General features: G+C 42.3%; 1 protein-coding gene and 1 non-coding gene across 2 annotated transcripts in view; one reads left to right on the top strand and one right to left on the bottom strand.

The window, feature by feature from the left end:
- LOC123491486 (DNA-directed RNA polymerase II subunit RPB1-like) overlaps positions 1-19598 on the top strand; it is a 163982-nt gene that overhangs the window by 69495 nt on the left and 74889 nt on the right. The gene's annotated exons all lie outside the window — the stretch shown is intronic.
- trnag-ucc lies at positions 924-997 on the bottom strand. Its single transcript has one exon. It is a non-coding gene; the product is annotated as a tRNA-Gly (tRNA).

Genomic DNA, 19598 nt, shown 5'->3' on the forward strand with positions numbered 1-19598 from the left:
TAGTAAAAATTCCATGTCTTAGGTCAGTTAGGATCACCACTTTATTTTAAGAATGTGAAATGTCAGAATAATAGTAGAGAGAATGATTTATTTCAGCTTTTATTTATTTCATCACATTCCCTGTGGGTCAGAAGTTTACATACACTCAATTAGTATTTGGTAGCATTGCCTTTAAATTGTTTGACTTGGGTAAAAAGTGTCGGGTAGCCTTCCACAAGCTTCCCACAATAAGTTGGGTGAATTTGGGCCCATTCCTCCTAACAGAGCTGGTGTAACTGAGTCAGGTTTGTAGGCCTCCTTGCTCTAACACGCTTTTTCAGTTCTGCCCACACATTTTCTATAGGATTGAGGTCAGGGCTTTGTGATGGCCACTCCAATACCTTGACTTAGTTGTCCATAAGCCATTTTGCCACAACTTTGGAAGTATGCTTGGGGTCATTGTCCATTTGGAAGACCCATTTGCGACCAAGCTTTAACTTCCTGATTGATGTCTTGAGATGTTGCTTCAATATATCCACATAATTTTCCTTCCTCATGAAGTGCACCAGTCCCTCCTGCAGCAAAGCACCCCCACAGCATGGTGCTGCAACCCCTGTGCTTCACGGTTGGGATGGTGTTCTTCGGCTTGCAAGTACCTCCTTTTTCCTCCAAACATAACGATGGTCATTATGGCCAAACAGTTCTATTTTTGTTTCATCAGACCAGAGGACATTTCTCCAAAAAGTACGATCTTTGTCCCCATGTGCAGTTGCAAACCGTAGTCTGGCTTTTTTATGGCGGTTTTGGAGCAGTGGCTTCTTCCTTGCTGAGCGGCCTTTCAGGTTATGTCGATATTTACATTTGAGTCATTTAGCAGACACTCTTATCCAGAGCGACTTACAGTTAGTGAGTGCATATATATTTTTTTTTTTCTTCTCCATACTGGTCCCCCGTGGGAATCGAACCCACAACCCTGGCGTTGGAAGCGCCATGCTCTACCAACTGAGCTACACAGGACTAGATAGGACTTGTTTTACTGTGGATATAGATACTTTTGTACCTGTTTCCTCCAAGATCTTCATAAGGTCCTTTGCTGTTGTTCTGGGATTGATTTGCACTTTTCGCACCAAAGTACGTTCATCTCTAGGAGACAGAACACGTCTCCTTCCTGTGCAGTATGACGGCTGTGTGGTCCCATGGTGTTTATACTTGCGTACTATTGTTTGTACAGATGAACCTATTGTTTGTACCTTCAGACGTTTGGAAATTGCTTCCAAGGATGAACCAGACTTGTGGAGGTCTACCATTGTTTTTTTCTGAGGTCTTGGCTGATTTATTTTTATTTTCCCATGATGCCAAACAAAGAGGCACTGATTTTGAAGGTAGGCCTTGAAATACATCCACAGGTACACCTCCAATTGACTAAAATGATGTCAATTAGCCTATCAGAAGATTCTAAGGCCATGACATCATTTTCTCGAATTTTCCTAGCTGTTTAAAGGCACAGTCAACTTAGTGTATGTAAACTTCTGAACCACTGGAATTGTGATACAATGAATTATAAGTTAAATAATCTGTCTGTAAAAAATGGTTGGAAAAATTACCTGTGTCAGGCACAAAGTAGATGTCCCTAACCAACTTGCCAAAACTGTAGTTTGTTAACAGGAAATTTGTGGAGTGGTTGAAAAACAAGTTTTAATGACTCCAACCTATGTGTATGTAAACTTCTGACTTCAACTGTATATGGTATATACATCTTGACTATATGGTCTATACCTCTGGTCTATATGGTATATATGGTCTATACCTCTGGTCTATATGGTCTATACCTCTGGTCTATATGGTCTATACCTCTGGTCTATATGGTCTATACCTCTGGTCTATATGGTCTATACCTCTGGTCTATATGGTCTATATGGTCTATACCTCTGGTCTATATGGTCTATACCTCTGGTCTATATGGTCTATACCTCTGGTCTATATGGTCTATACCTCTGGTCTATATGGTCTATACCTCTGGTCTATATGGTATATACCTCTGGTCTATATGGTATATACCTCTGGGCTATATGGTCTATACCTCTGGTCTATATGGTCTATACCTCTGGTCTATATGGTCTATACCTCTGGTCTATATGGTCTATATGGTCTATACCTCTGGTCTATATGGTCTATACCTCTGGTCTATATGGTCTATACCTCTGGTCTATATGGTATATACCTCTGGTCTATATGGTCTATATGGTCTATACCTCTGGTCTATATGGTCTATACCTCTGGTCTATATGGTCTATACCTCTGTTCTATATGGTCTATACCTCTGGTCTATATGGTATATACCTCTGGTCTATATGGTCTATACCTCTGGTCTATATGGTCTATACCTCTGGTCTATATGGTATATACCTCTGGTCTATATGGTCTATACCTCTGGTCTACATGGTCTATACCTTTGGTCTATATGGTATATACCTCTGGTCTATATAGTCTATATGGTCTATACCTCTGGTCTATATGGTCTATACCTCTGGTCTATATGGTCTATACCTCTGGTCTATATGGTCTATACCTCTGGTCTATATGGTCTATACTTCTGGTCTATATGGTCTATACCTCTGGTCTATATGGTATATACCTCTGGTCTATATGGTCTATACCTCTGGTCTATATGGTCTATACCTCTGGTCTATATGGTATATACCTCTGGTCTATATGGTCTATATGGTCTATATGGTCTATATGGTATATACCTCTGGTCTATATGGTATATACCTCTGGTCTATATGGTATATACCTCTGGTCAATATGGTCTATACCTCTGGTCTATATGTTATATACCTCTGGTCAATATGGTCTATACCTCTGGTCTATATGGTATATACCTCTGGTCTATATGGTATATACCTCTGGTCTATATGGTATGTACCTCTGGTCTATATGGTCTATACCTCTGGTCTATATGGTATAAACCTCTGGTCTATATGGTCTATATGGTCTATACCTCTGGTCTATATGGTCTATACCTCTGGTCTATATGGTCTATATGGTCTATACCTCTGGTCTATATGGTATATACCTCTGGTCTATATGGTCTATATGGTCTATACCTCTGGTCTATATGGTCTATACCTCTGGTCTATATGGTCTATACCTCTGGTCTATATGGTCTATACCTCTGGTCTATATGGTATATACCTCTGGTCTATATGGTCTATACCTCTGGTCTATATGGTCTATACCTCTGGTCTATATGGTCTATACCTCTGGTCTATATGGTACATACCTCTGGTCTATATGGTCTATACCTCTGGTCTACATGGTCTATACCTCTGGTCTATATGATATATACCTCTGGTCTATATGGTCTATACCTCTGGTCTATATGGTCTATACCTCTGGTCTATATGGTCTATACCTCTGGTCTATATGGTCTATACCTCTGGTCTATATGGTATATACCTCTGGTCTATATGGTCTATATGGTCTATATGGTCTATATGGTATATACCTCTGGTCTATATGGTATATACCTCTGGTCTATATGGTATATACCTCTGGTCTATATGGTATATACCTCTGGTCTATATGGTCTATACCTCTGGTCTATATGGTCTATACCTCTGGTCTATAAGGTATATACCTCTGGTCTATATGGTATATACCTCTGGTCCATATGGTCTATACCTCTGGTCTATATGGTATATACCTCTGGTCTATATGGTATATACCTCTGGTCTATATGGTCTATACCTCTGGTCTATATGGTCTATACCTCTGGTCTATATGGTCTATATGGTCTATACCTCTGGTCTATATGGTATATACCTCTGGTCTATATGGTCTATATGGTCTATACCTCTGGTCTATATGGTCTATACCTCTGGTCTATATGGTCTATACCTCTGGTCTATATGGTCTATACCTCTGGTCTATATGGTATATACCTCTGGTCTATATGGTCTATACCTCTGGTCTATATGGTCTATACCTCTGGTCTATATGGTCTATACCTCTGGTCTATATGGTATATACCTCTGGTCTATATGGTCTATACCTCTGGTCTACATGGTCTATACCTCTGGTCTATATGATATATACCTCTGGTCTATATGGTCTATACCTCTGGTCTATATGGTCTATACCTCTGGTCTATATGGTCTATACCTCTGGTCTATATGGTCTATACCTCTGGTCTATATGGTATATACCTCTGGTCTATATGGTCTATATGGTCTATATGGTCTATATGGTATATACCTCTGGTCTATATGGTATATACCTCTGGTCTATATGGTATATACCTCTGGTCTATATGGTCTATACCTCTGGTCTATATGGTCTATACCTCTGGTCTATATGGTCTATACCTCTGGTCTATAAGGTATATACCTCTGGTCTATATGGTATATACCTCTGGTCCATATGGTCTATACCTCTGGTCTATATGGTATATACCTCTGGTCTATATGGTATATACCTCTGGTCTATATGGTCTATACCTCTGGTCTATATGGTCTATACCTCTGGTCTATATGGTCTATATGGTCTATACCTCTGGTCTATATGGTATATACCTCTGGTCTATATGGTCTATATGGTCTATACCTCTGGTCTATATGGTCTATACCTCTGGTCTATATGGTCTATACCTCTGGTCTATATGGTCTATACCTCTGGTCTATATGGTATATACCTCTGGTCTATATGGTCTATACCTCTGGTCTATATGGTCTATACCTCTGGTCTATATGGTCTATACCTCTGGTCTATATGGTATATACCTCTGGTCTATATGGTCTATACCTCTGGTCTACATGGTCTATACCTCTGGTCTATATGATATATACCTCTGGTCTATATGGTCTATACCTCTGGTCTATATGGTCTATACCTCTGGTCTATATGGTCTATACCTCTGGTCTATATGGTCTATACCTCTGGTCTATATGGTATATACCTCTGGTCTATATGGTCTATATGGTCTATATGGTCTATATGGTATATACCTCTGGTCTATATGGTATATACCTCTGGTCTATATGGTATATACCTCTGGTCTATATGGTCTATACCTCTGGTCTATATGGTCTATACCTCTGGTCTATATGGTCTATACCTCTGGTCTATAAGGTATATACCTCTGGTCTATATGGTATATACCTCTGGTCTATATGGTATATACCTCTGGTCTATATGGTATATACCTCTGGTCTATATGGTCTATACCTCTGGTCTATATGGTCTATACCTCTGGTCTATATGGTCTATACCTCTGGTCTATATGGTCTATACCTCTGGTCTATATGGTCTATACCTCTGGTCTATATGGTCTATACCTCTGGTCTATATGGTATATACCTCTGGTCTATATGGTCTATACCTCTGGTCTATATGAAATATACCTCTGGTCTATATGGTCTATATGGTCTATGTGGTCTATACCTCTGGTCTGTATGGTCTATACCTCTGGTCTATATGGTCTATATGGTCTATACCTCTGGTCTATATGGTCTATACCTCTGGTCTATATGGTCTATACATCTGGTCTATATGGTCTATACCTCTGGTCTATATGGTCTATACCTCTGGTCTATATGGTCTATATGGTCTATATGGTCTATATGGTCTATACCTCTGGTCTATATGGTCTATATGGTCTATATGGTCTATACCTCTGGTCTATATGGTCTATACCTCTGGTATATATGGTCTATACCTCTGGTCTATATGGTCTATACCTCTGGTCTATATGGTATATACCTCTGGTCTATATGGTCTATACCTCTGGTCTATATGGTCTATACCTCTGGTCTATATGGTATATACCTCTGGTCTATATGGTCTATACCTCTGGTCTATATGGTATATACCTCTGGTCTATATGGTCTATACCTCTTGTCTATATGGTATATACCTCTGGTCTATATGGTCTATACCTCTGGTCTATATGGTCTATACCTCTGGTCTATATGGTATATACCTCTGGTCTATATGGTCTATACCTCTGTTCTATATGGTATATACCTCTGGTCTATATGGTATATACCTCTGGTCTATATGGTCTATACCTCTGGTCTATATGGTCTATATGGTCTATATGGTCTATACCTCTGGTCTATATGGTCTATACCTCTGGTCTATATGGTATATACCTCTGGTCTATATGGTATATACCTCTGGTCTATATGGTCTATACCTCTGGTCTATATGGTCTATACCTCTGGTCTATATGGTATATACCTCTGGTCTATATGGTCTATACCTCTGGTCTATATGGTCTATACCTCTGGTCTATATGGTCTATATGGTCTATATGGTCTATACCTCTGGTCTATATGGTCTATACCTCTGGTCTATATGGTATATACCTCTGGTCTATATGGTATATACCTCTGGTCTATATGGTCTATACCTCTGGTCTATATGGTCTATACCTCTGGTCTATATGGTCTATACCTCTGGTCTATATGGTATATACCTCTGGTCTATATGGTCTATACCTCTGGTCTATATGGTCTATACCTCTGGTCTATATGGTCTATACCTCTGGTCTATATGGTCTATACCTCTGGTCTATATGGTATATACCTCTGGTCTATATGGTCTATATGGTCTATACTTCTGGTCTATATGGTCTATATGGTCTATATAGTCTATACCTCTGGTCTATATGGTCTATACCTCTGGTCTATATGGTATATACCTCTGGTCTATATGGTATATACCTCTGGTCTATATGGTATATACCTCTGGTCTATATGGTCTATATGGCCTATACCTCTGGTCTATATGGTCTATACCTCTGGTCTATATGGTCTATACCTCTGGTCTATATGGTCTATACCTCTGGTCTATATGGTCTATACCTCTGGTCAATATGGTCTATACCTCTGGTCTATATGGTATATACCTCTGGTCTATATGGTCTATACCTCTGGTCTATATGGTCTATACCTCTGGTCTATATGGTCTATACCTCTGGTCTATATAGTATATACCTCTGGTCTATATGGTCTATATGGACTATATGGTCTATATGGTCTATACCTCTGGTCTATATGGTCTATACCTCTGGTCTATATGGTCTATATGGTCTATATGGTCTATACCTCTGGTCTATATGGTATATACCTCTGGTCTATATGGTATATACCTCTGGTCTATATGGTCTATATGGTCTATATGGTCTATACCTCTGGTCTATATGGTATATACCTCTGGTCTATATGGTATATACCTCTGGTCTATATGGTATATACCTCTGGTCTATATGGTCTATATGGTCTATATGGTCTATACCTCTGGTCTATATGGTATATACCTCTGGTCTATATGGTCTATACCTCTGGTCTATATGGTATATTCCTCTGGTCTATATGGTCTTTACATCTGGTCTATATGGTCTATACCTCTGGTCTATATGGTCTATACCTCTGGTCTATATGGTATATACCTCTGGTCTATATGGTATATACCTCTGGTCTATATGGTCTATATGGTATATACCTCTGGTCTATATGGTCTATACCTCTGGTCTATATGGTATATACCTCTGGTCTATATGGTATATACCTCTGGTCTATATGGTCTATACCTCTGGTCTATATGGTCTATACCTCTGGTCTATACCTTTTTTTCTTCTTATATCCCTATATGTTTTCATGTCTTAGTATATTCTCTATATATTGTATTCCCCCTTTTACTATAATCGAATCTCTTTCCACTTTTTCTTTTCTACCCCATATCTCCTATTTATCAGTCTTTTTCCCCTCCTTCTGTGCCTCTTACGTACACTATGTTCGTTATTTTCACGATTCCTCTCTTCTTTCATCCCATCTATCCTCTCACTTCCCATCTGTCTCTCCTCTCCTCTTTCTCCCCGTCTCCTCTCTCTCTCCCTCTCTCTCCTCTCCTCTTCCTCCCCTTCTCCTCTCCTCTCCTCTCTCCCTCTCTCTCATCTCCTCTTCCTCTTTCTCCCCTTCTCCTCTCCTCTCCTCTCTCCCTCTCTCTCATCTCCTCTTCCTCTTTCTCCCCTTCTCCTCTCCTCTCCTCTCTCCCTCTCTCTCCTCTCCTCTGCCTCCCTCTCTCTCCTCTCCCCCTCTCCTCTCTCCCCTCTCTCCTCTCATCTTCCTCCACCTCTCCTCTGCCACCCCTTCTCCTATCTGTCTCCCTCTTTCATCTCTCACCCCCCATCCCCCCATCTCTACCAAATGACGTTCCATGCGAGATTCCCAAGCTGTCGCCCTGGGAACCCCATCGAATGTTCCATGGTGACCATGGTAACGGTTGATGAACATCCGGTGTGGCGGGAGGGGATTCACATTTACACGTGTGGAGGGGGAGGCAGAATACAGCAACAACACACCAGTGCGTTTGCATGTTTGTGTGTGTGTTTGTGTATTTGTGTGTGTGTGTGCGTGCTTGCTTGCGTGTGTTTTTGCGTGTGTATACTTTGAGAATCTAAACTCCAATGGGCACCATTTTGGCTCACAATTATATTCCATGTTGATTGCCTTGGACCTTTTTGAGCCAACATGGCCCACTGTTTGCATTACTCTGTATCCTTATGTTTCTGACTGTGGCTGCTGGCCTTAGTCACGTCAATAAAGTCACACACAGCATTCGGCTAATAGCACCAATGGACAGACAAAGAATCCATTATGTCCATATGTTAAATCCATACGTTGCATCACCCCCTCTGGGTGTAGACCATATGCTCTGGCTGAGGGGGATGGAACATAGGGAGGATAGTAGGGCCCTGGTCAAACTAACACTCCTAACACCACTAACACCCCTAACACCACTAACACTCCTAACACCACTACAACTCCTAACACCACTAACACTCCTAACACCACTAACACTCCTAACACCACTAACCCCCCTAATACTTCTAACAATCCTAACACTCCTAACACCACTAACACTCCTAACACCACTAACACTCCTAACACCACTAACACTCCAACACCACTGACAATCCTAACACAACTAACACTCCTAACACCACTAACCCCCCTAATACTTCTAACACTCCTAACACTCCTAACACCACTAACACTCCTAACACCCCTAATACTTCTAACACTCCTAACACCACTAACACTCCTAACACCACTAACACTCCTAACACTAAACACCCTAACACCACTAACACCCCTAACTCCACTCCAACACCTAACACTCCTAACACTCCTAACACCACTAACACTCCTAACACTCCTAACACCACTAACACTCCTAACACCACTAACACTCCTAACACCACTAACCCCACTAATACTCCTAACACTCCTAACACCACTAACACTCCTAACACCACTAACACTCCTAACACCACTAACACTCCTAACACCACTAACACTCCTAACACCACTAACACCACTAACACTCCTAACACCACTAACACTCCTAACACCACTAACACTCCTAACACCACTAACACTCCTAACACCACTAACACCACTAACACCACTAACACTCCTAACACTCCTAACACCACTAACACTCCTAACACCACTAACACCCCTAACACTCCTAACACCACTAACACTCCTAACACCACTAACACTCCTAACACCACTAACCCCATTACTACTTCTAACACTCCTAAACCACTAACACTCCTAACAACACTGACACTCCTAACACCACTAACACTCCTAACACCACTAACACTCCTAACACCACTAACACTCCTAACACCACTAATACGCCTAACACCAATAACACTCTAACACAAATAACACTCCTAACACTCCTAACACCACTAACACTCATAACACCACTAACACTCACTAACACTACTAAAACCACTAACACTCATATCACTCCTAACACCACTGACAATCCTAACACCACTAACACTCCTAACACCACTAACACTCCTAACACTACTAACACTCCTAACACCACTAACCCCCAATACTCACTAACACTCCTAACACCACTAACACTCCTAACACCACTAACACCCTAACCACGTACACTCCTAACACCACTAACACTCCTAACACCACTGACACTCCTAACACCACTAACACTCCTAACACTACTAACACTCCTAACACCACTAACACTCCTAACACCACTAACATTCCTAACACCACTGACACTCCTAACACCACTAACACTCCTAACACCACTAACACTCCTAACACCACTGACACTCCTAACACCACTAACACTCCTAACACCACTGACACCACTAACACTCCTAACACTACTAACACTCCTAACACCACTAACACTCCTAACACCACCAACACTCCTAACTCCACTAAAACTCCTAACTCCACTAACACCACTAACACCACTAACACTCCTAACTCCACTAACACTCCTAACACCACTAACACTCCTAACACCACTAACACTCCTAACTCCACTAACACGACTAACACCACTAACACTCCTAACACCAGCTAACACGCCCTAACACCACTAACACGCCTAACACCACTAACACTCCTAACACCACTAACCCCCCTAACACTCAAAACACTCTTAACACCACTAACACTCCTAACTCCACTAACACTCCAACACCACTGACAATCCTAACACAACTAACACTCCTAACACCACTTACACTCCCTAACACTCCTAATACCACTAACACTCCTAACACCACTAACACTCCTAACACCACTAACCCCATTACTACTTCTAACACTCCTAAACCACTAACACTCCTAACACCACTGACACTCCTAACACCACTAACACTCCTAACACCACTAACACTCCTAACACCACTAACACTCCTAACACGACTAACACTCCTAACACCACTAACACTCCTAACACCACTAACACTCCTAACACTCCTAACCCCACTAACACTCCTAACACCACTAACACTCCTAACACCACTAACACCACTAACACCACTAACACTCCTAACACCACTGACACTCCTAACACCACTAACACTCCTAACACCACTAACACTCCTAACACTACTAACACTCCTAACACCACTAACACTCCTAACACCACTAACACTCCTAACACCACTAACACTCCTAACACCACTAACACTCCTAACACCACTAACACTCCTAACACCACTAACACTCCTAACACCACTGACACTCCTAACACCACTAACACTCCTAACACCACTAACACTCCTAACACCACTAACACTCCTAACACCACTAACACTCCTAACACCACTGAAACTCCTAACACCACTAACACTCCTAACACCACTAACACTCCTAACACCACTGACACTCCTAACACCACTAACACTCCTAACACCACTGACACCACTAACACTCCTAACACTACTAACACTCCTAACACCACTAACACTCCTAACACCACTAACACCACTAACACCACTAAGACTCCTAACTCCACTATCACTCCAAACACCACTAGCACTCCTAACACCAGTAACACTCCTAACTCCACTAACACGCCTAACACCACTAACACTCCTAACACTCCTAACACCACTAACACTCCTAACACTCCTAACACCACTAACACTCCTAACACCACTAACACTCCTAACACTACTAACACTCCTAACACCACTAACCCCCTAATACTCCTAACACTCCTAACACCAGTAACACTCCTAACTCCACTAACACGCCTAACACCACTAACACTCCTAACACTCCTAACACCACTAACACTCCTAACATTCCTAACACCACTAACACTCCTAACACCACTAACACTCCTAACACCACTAACACTCCTAACACCACTGACACTCCTAACACTAATAACACTCCAAACACCACTACAACTCCTAATTCCACTAACACTCCTAACCTACCTAACCCCACTAACACTCCTAACACCACTAACACTCCTAACACCACTAACACTCCTAACACCACTAACACCACTAACACTCCTAACACCACTAACACCACTAACACCACTAACACTCCTAACACCACTAACACTCCTATCACCACTAACACTCCTAACTCCACTAACACTCCTAACACCACTAACACTCCTAAAACTACTAACACTCCTAACTTCACTAACACTCCTAACACCACTAACACTCCAAACACTCCTAACACCACTAACACCCCTAACACGACTAACACTCCTAACACCACTAACACTCCTAACAACACTAACACCACTAACACTCCTAACACCACTAACACCACTAACACCACTAACACTCCTAACACCATTAACACTCCTAACACCACTAACACTCCTAACACCAATAACACTCCTAACACCACTAACCCCCCTAATACTCAAAACACTCTTAACACCACTAACACACCTAACTCCACTAACACTCCAACACCACTGACAATCCTAACACAACTAACACTCCTAACACCAATAACACCCCTAACACTCCTAATACCACTAACACTCCTAACACCACTAACACTCCTAACACCACTAACCCCATTACTACTTCTAACACTCCTAAACCACTAACACTCCTAACAACACTGACACTCCTAACACCATTAACACTCCTAACACCACTAACACTCCTAACACCACTAACACTCCTAACACCATTAACACGCCTAACACCAATAACACTCCTAACACAAATAACACTCCTAACACTCCTAACCCCACTAACACTCATAACCCCACTAACACTCCTAACACTACTAAAACCACTAACACTCATATCACTCCTAACACCACTGACAATCCTAACACCACTAACACTCCTAACACCACTAACACTCCTAACACTACTAACACTCCTAACACCACTAACCCCTCTAATACTCCTAACACTCCTAACACCACTAACACTCCTAACACCACTAACACTCCTAACTCCACTTACACTCCTAACACCACTAACACTCCTAACACCACTGACACTCCTAACACCACTAACACTCCTAACACCACTAACACTCCTAACACCACTAACACTCCTAACACCACTAACATTCCTAACACCACTGAAACTCCTAACACCACTAACACTCCTAACACCACTAACACTCCTAACACCACTGACACTCCTAACACCACTAACACTCCTAACACCACTGACACCACTAACACTCCTAACACTACTAACACTCCTAACACCACTAACACTCCTAACACCACCAAACACTCCTAACTCCACTAAAACTCCTAACCCACTAACACTACTAACTCCACTAACACTCCTAACACCACTAACACTACTAACACCACTAACACGCCTAACACCACTAACACTCCTAACACCACTAACACAACTAACACCACTATCACTCCAAACACCAGTAACACGCCTAACACCACTAACACGCCTAACTCCACTAACACTCCTAACACCACTAACCCCCCTAATACTCAAAACACTCTTAACACCACTAACACACCTAACTCCACTAACACTCCAACACCACTGACAATCCTAACACAACTAACACTCCTAACACCAATTACACCCCTAACACTCCTAATACCACTAACACTCCTAACACCACTAACACTCCTAACACCACTAACCCCATTACTACTTCTAACACTCCTAAACCACTAACACTCCTAACAACACTGACACTCCTAACACCATTAACACTCCTAACACCACTAACACTCCTAACACCACTAACACTCCTAACACCATTAACACTCCTAACACCACTAACACTCCTAACACCAATAACACTCCTAACACTCCTAACCCCACTAACACTCATAACCCCACTAACACTCCTAACACTACTAAAACCACTAACACTCATAAGACTCCTAACACCACTGACAATCCTAACACCACTAACACTCCTAACACCACTAACACTCCTAACACTACTAACACTCCTAACACCACTAACCCCCTAATACTCCTAACACTCCTAACACCACTAACACTCCTAACACCACTAACACTCCTAACTCCACTTACACTCCTAACACCACTAACACTCCTAACACCACTGACACTCCTAACACCACTAACACTCCTAACACCACTAACACTCCTAACACCACTAACACTCCTAACACCACTAACACTCCTAACACCACTGAAACTCCTAACACCACTAACACTCCTAACACCACTAACACTCCTAACACCACTGACACTCCTAACACCACTAACACTCCTAACACCACTGACACCACTAACACTCCTAACACTACTAACACTCCTAACACCACTAACACTCCTAACACCACCAACACTCCTAACTCCACTAAAACTCCTAACTCCACTAACACTACTAACTCCACTAACACTCCTAACACCACTAACACTACTAACACCACTAACACGCCTAACACCACTAACACTCCTAACACTCCTAACACCACTAACACTACTAAAACCACTAACACGCCTAACACCACTAACACTCCTAACACCACTAACACTCCTAACACTACTAACACTCCTAACACCACTAACCCCCCTAATACTCCTAACACTCCTAACACCACTAACACTACTAACACCACTAACACGCCTAACACCACTAACACTCCTAACACTCCTAACACCACTAACACTCCTAACACTACTAACACTCCTAACACCACTAACACTCCTAACACCACTAACACTCCTAACACCACTAACACTCCTAACTCCACTTACACTCCTAACACCACTAACACTCCTAACACCACTGACACTCCTAACACCACTAACACTCCTAACACCACTAACACTCCTAACACCACTAACACTCCTAACACCACTAACATTCCTAACACCACTGAAACTCCTAACACCACTAACACTCCTAACACCACTAACACTCCTAACACCACTGACACTCCTAACACCACTAACACTCCTAACACCACTGACACCACTAACACTCCTAACACTACTAACACTCCTAACACCACTAACACTCCTAACACCACCAACACTCCTAACTCCACTAAAACTCCTAACTCCACTAACACTACTAACTCCACTAACACTCCTAACACCACTAACACTACTAACACCACTAACACGCCTAACACCACTAACACTCCTAACACCACTAACACAACTAACACCACTATCACTCCAAACACCAGTAACACGCCTAACACCACTAACACGCCTAACTCCACTAACACTCCTAACACCACTAACCCCCCTAATACTCAAAACACTCTTAACACCACTAACACACCTAACTCCACTAACACTCCAACACCACTGACAATCCTAACACAACTAACACTCCTAACACCAATTACACCCCTAACACTCCTAATACCACTAACACTCCTAACACCACTAACACTCCTAACACCACTAACCCCATTACTACTTCTAACACTCCTAAACCACTAACACTCCTAACAACACTGACACTCCTAACACCATTAACACTCCTAACACCACTAACACTCCTAACACCACTAACACTCCTAACACCATTAACACTCCTAACACCACTAACACTCCTAACACCAATAACACTCCTAACACTCCTAACCCCACTAACACTCATAACCCCACTAACACTCCTAACACTACTAAAACCACTAACACTCATAAGACTCCTAACACCACTGACAATCCTAACACCACTAACACTCCTAACACCACTAACACTCCTAACACTACTAACACTCCTAACACCACTAACCCCCCTAATACTCCTAACACTCCTAACACCACTAACACTCCTAACACCACTAACACTCCTAACTCCACTTACACTCCTAACACCACTAACACTCCTAACACCACTGACACTCCTAACACCACTAACACTCCTAACAAAACTAACACTCCTAACACCACTAACACTCCTAACACCACTAACATTCCTAACACCACTGAAACTCCTAACACCACTAACACTCCTAACACCACTAACACTCCTAACACCACTGACACTCCTAACACCACTAACACTCCTAACACCACTGACACCACTAACACTCCAAACACTACTAACACTCCTAACACCACTAACACTCCTAACACCACCAACACTCCTAACTCCACTAAAACTCCTAACTCCACTAACACTACTAACTCCACTAACACTCCTAACACCACTAACACTACTAACACCACTAACACGCCTAACACCACTAACACTCCTAACACTCCTAACACCACTAACACTACTAAAACCACTAACACGCCTAACACCACTAACACTCCTAACACCACTAACACTCCTAACACTACTAACACTCCTAACACCACTAACCCCCCTAATACTCCTAACACTCCTAACACCACTAACACTACTAACACCACTAACACGCCTAACACCACTAACACTCCTAACACTCCTAACACCACTAACACTCCTAACATTCCTAACACCACTAACACTCCTAACACCACTAACACTCCTAACACCACTAACACTCCTAACACCACTGACACTCCTAACACTAATAACACTCCAAACACCACTACAACTCCTAATTCCACTAACACTCCTAACCTACCTAACCCCACTAACACTCCTAACACCACTAACACTCCTAACACCACTAACACTCCTAACACCACTAACACTCCTAACTCCACTAACACTCCTAACACCACTAACACTCCTAAAACTACTAAAACTCCTAACTTCACTAACACTCCTAACACCACTAACACTCCAAACACTCCTAACACCACTAACACCCCTAACACGACTAACACTCCTAACACCACTAACACTCCTAACAACACTAACACCACTAACACTCCTAACACCACTAACACCACTAACACCACTAACACTCCTAACACCACTAACACTCCTAACACCACTAACACTCCTATCACCACTAACACTCCTAACTCCACTAACACTCCTAAAACTACTAACACTCCTAACTCCACTAACACTCCTAACACCACTAACACTCCTAAAACTACTAACACTCCTAACTTCACTAACACTCCTAACACCACTAACACTCCAAACACTCCTAACACCACTAACACTCCAACACGACTAACACTCCTAACACCACTAACACTCCTAACAACACTAACACTCCTAATACCACTAACACTCCTAACACTCCGAACACCACTAACACACCTAACTCCACTAACACTCGTAACACTCCTAACAACACTGACACTCCTAACACCACTAACACTCCTAACACCACTAACACTCCTAACACCACTAACACCACTAACACTCGTAACACTCCTGACACCATTAACACTCCTAACACCACTAACCCCTCTAATACTTCTAACACTCCTAACACCACTAACACACCTAACTCCACTAACACTCCAACACCACTGACAATCCTAACAGAACTAACACTCCTAACACCAACAACACTCCTAATACCACTAACATCACTAACACTCGTAACACTCGTAACACCACTAACACTCCTAACACCACTGACACTCCTAACACTCCTAACACTCCTTACCCCACTAACACTCCTAACACCACTAACACTCCTAACAACACTAACACCACTAACACTCCTAACACCACTAACACCACTAACACTCCTAACACAACTAACACCACTAACACTCCTAACACTCCTAACACCACTGACACTCCTAACACCACTAACACTCCTAACACTCCTAACACTACTAACACTCCTAACCCCACTAACAGTCCTAACACCACTAACACTCGTAACACTCGTAACACTCCTAACACCACTGACCCTCCTAACACCACTAGCACTCCTAACACCACTAACACTCCTAAAACTCCTAGCACCACTAACACTCCTAAAACTCCTAACACCACTAACACTCCTAACACTCCTAGCACCACTAACACTCCTAAAACTCCTAACACCACTAACACCACTAACACTCCTAACACCACTAACACTCCTAACACCACTAACACTCCTAAAACCACTGACACTCCTAACACCACTAACACTCCTAACACCTCTACAACTCCTAACACCACTAACACCACTAACACTCCTAACACTACTAACACCACTAACACTCCTAACACCACTAACACCACTAACACTCCTAACACCACTTACCCCACTAACACCACTAACACTCAAAACACTCCTAACACCACTAACACACCTAACTCCACTAACACTCCAACACCACTGACAATCCTAAAACTACTAACACTCCTAACTCCACTAAAACTCCAAACACTCCTAACACCACTAACACTCCTAACACCACTAACACTCCTAACACTCCAACACCACTAACACTCCTAACACCACTAACACTCCTAACACTCCTAACACCACTAACACTCCTAACACCACTGACACTCCTAACACCACAAACACTCAAAACACTCCTAACACCACTAACACACCTAACTCCACTAACACTCCAACACCACTGACAATCCTAACACAACTAACACTCCTAACACCAATAACACCCCTAACACTCCTAATACCACTAACACTCCTAACACCACTAACACTCCTAACACCACTAACCCCATTACTACTTCTAACACTCCTAACACCACTAACACTCCTAACAACACTGACACTCCTAACACCATTAACACTCCTAACACCACTAACACTCCTAACACCACTAACACTCCTAACACCATTAACACTCCTAACACCACTAACACTCCTAACACCAATAACACTCCTAACACCACTAACCCCCCTAATACTCAAAACACTCTTAACACCACTAACACACCTAACTCCACTAACACTCCAACACCACTGACAATCCTAATACAACTAACACTCCTAACACCAATAACACCCCTAACACTCCTAATACCACTAACACTCCTAACACCACTAACACTCCTAACACCACTAACCCCATTACTACTTCTAACACTCCTAAACCACTAACACTCCTAACAACACTGACACTCCTAACACCATTAACACTCCTAACACCACTAACACTCCTAACATCACTAACACTCCTAACACCATTAACACTCCTAACACCACTAACACTCCTAACACCAATAACACTCCTAACACTCCTAACCCCACTAACACTCATAACCCCACTAACACTCCTAACACTACTAAAACCACTAACACTCATAACACTCCTAACACCACTGACAATCCTAACACCACTAACACTCCTAACACCACTAACACTCCTAACTCCACTTACACTCCTAACACCACTAACACTCCTAACACCACTGACACTCCTAACAACACTAACACTCCTAACACTACTAACACTCCTAACACCACTAACACTCCTAACACTCCTAACACCACTGACACTCCTAACACCACTAACACCACTAACACTCCTAACACCACTAACACTCCTAACACCACTAACACCACTAACACCACTAACACAACTAACACTCCTAACACACTAACTCCCCAACACTCCTAACATCACTAACACCACTAACACTCCTAACACAACTAACACCACTAACACTACTAACACCACTAACACCACTAACACCACTAACACCACTAACACCACTAACACTCCTAACACAACTAACACCACTAACACTCCTAACACCACTAACTCCCCAACACTCCTAACATCACTAACACCACTAACACTCCTAACACAACTAACACCACTAACACTCCTAACACCACTAACTCCCCAACACTCCTAACATCACTAACACCACTAACACTCCTAACACTACTAACACCACTAACCGCTCTAACTTCCTAACACCACTAACACCCTAACACTACTAACACCACTAATACCACTAACACCA

The sequence above is a fragment of the Coregonus clupeaformis genome, chromosome 8 (assembly GCF_020615455.1).
Source record: "Coregonus clupeaformis isolate EN_2021a chromosome 8, ASM2061545v1, whole genome shotgun sequence".
Lineage (NCBI taxonomy): Eukaryota > Metazoa > Chordata > Actinopteri > Salmoniformes > Salmonidae > Coregonus > Coregonus clupeaformis.